The sequence below is a fragment of the Bos indicus x Bos taurus genome, chromosome 10, assembly GCF_003369695.1.
Source record: "Bos indicus x Bos taurus breed Angus x Brahman F1 hybrid chromosome 10, Bos_hybrid_MaternalHap_v2.0, whole genome shotgun sequence".
NCBI classification, from domain to species: Eukaryota; Metazoa; Chordata; class Mammalia; order Artiodactyla; family Bovidae; genus Bos; species Bos indicus x Bos taurus.
The window spans coordinates 30,059,261-30,061,381 of NC_040085.1; positions in this window are offsets into that span (position 1 = coordinate 30,059,261).

Consider the following 2,121-nt stretch of genomic DNA (forward strand, 5'->3'; position numbering starts at 1 on the left):
AATGACCCCTCAATTTCTTTATATTCCCCATAGTGCCTAGCAGTGCCGTGCCACAGCAGGCACCTGCTAAATATGTATTGATTTTTGATGGATTAAGGTGGATCCAGAGTTTGTTATGACTGCCTTACCTGAATATTCAGTTCTGAAATATTTAATACTTATATATATATTATAGACATCAATCCCCTTCATGGAAATTCTTTCTTTGATGTGAAAATGTAACCCATTTAAATTTTTTTTAGTTTTTTTTTTTTTCCCCTTGCCACGCTGTGTGGCTTTTGGGATCTTAGTGCCCTGACCAGAGATTGAACTTGGGCCCTCAGCAGTGAGAGTGCAGAGTCCTAACCACTGGACCACTAGGGAATTCCCTTGCTGCTGCTGCTATGTCACTTCAGTCGTGTGCGACCCTATAGACGGCAGCCTACCAGGCTCCTCCGTCCATGGGATTTTCCAGGCAAGAGTACTGGAGTGGGGTGCCATTGCCTTCTCCGAGGGAATTCCCTTATTTGTGCTTTAATTTAATTTTTTTGAGGGGGGACTATATTCTAAATTGAGATCTTTTCATGTCTTTGGGCTTCCCTGATAGCTAGTTGGTAAAGAATCCGCCTGGGTTTGACCCCTGGGTTGGGAAGATCCCTGGAGAAGGGAAAGGCTACCCACTCCAGTATTCTGGCCTGGAAAAATCCACAGACTGTATAGTCCATGGGGTCGCAAAGAGCTGGACACGACTGAGTGACTTTCACTTTCACTTTCATGTCTTCAGTTTTGAACCTGCTATCTAGCTTTGAATGTGACAGTTAAGGTTTTCTGTTCTATATGTGGCTAGAATATAATAAATTAAAATGTCTAAAAATATCTGAATATGGGCATTTTTTCTGTTTAAAAGAGTAGTCACAGGACTTCCCTGGTGGTCCAGTGGCTAGGGCTGCATGCTCCCAATGCAGGGTGCCTGGGGTTCAATCCCCAGTCAGAGAACTAGATCCCACATGCTGCAACCAAGACTTGGCACAGTCAAATAAATAAATTAAGTAAGTAAATAAAAACAAATATTTTTTTAAAAAGAGTAGTCACTTTTGATCATACCATGCTTATCTAATGTACTGATGTGGGGCAAGGGAGGAGATCAATTTATGCAGTAAATGTCTTGTTGTAAATAATCATAAAAATATAATATGTTGAGCTGTTTTAATAAGCTCCTCTCTCAAAGTGGGAAAATATTTTTAACTATGAGTAAATTCCAACAGCCATACATACCAAAAAGACTGATATATTTAGCAACATTAAAAAGAAAATATTCCCACATGGCAAAAATACTATAAAGTCAAAAGACAATGTAAACTTTGAGGAAATATTTGTAACTTGTATAACTAGAAGCTAATTTTCCTATTATATAAAGAATCCATAAATAAAAACAAAAAGCAAAATCCACTAACAACCCAATGTAAAAATAAGCAAAGAAAAAAAACATAAAAATGAGCAAAGAGTATAAAAGACCACACAGAGAAAGGAAACACATGGGCCTTAAATATATGAAAAGATGTTCAACCTCATTCATAAAATAAGTGTAAATTAAAACTACACTGAAAACATATTTCACTAAGACTTTTCAACTTACAATAACACACTCTGTAGGCAAGGGCCTGGGGAAAATTAGGAGGATAATAGGGGACAACATCTGCAGAGAGCAGCTTGACAATATCTCTCAAAACTGAAGGTGCACTTACCTTCCCACCCAGCAATTCTACTTCTAGAAGTCTACCCGAAAGATATCATTCATGCATATAGTCACTTGTATACTGTCACTATGCATTCATTCCATTATTAGTTATGATAGCAAAAGTGTTGGAAGCAACCTAAATGTTCATAGACAAGAAGACTGGATAATTAATTTATGGCTCATTCATACAGTGAAACACTATCATATTTTGGGGAAAAATTTTTAATGAGGAAGCTCTCTGTGAGCAGATACAGAAAGATCCTCAAGCTATATATTAAGAGGAAAAAGTCAGATGTAGACCTATGAACAGTATGCTACACTGTGTAAAAGAAAGATTATTCCTGAATGCTTATTGGCACGTAAAGAAACTCAGACTAATAACAGTGGAGGAGAATCGATGGGAA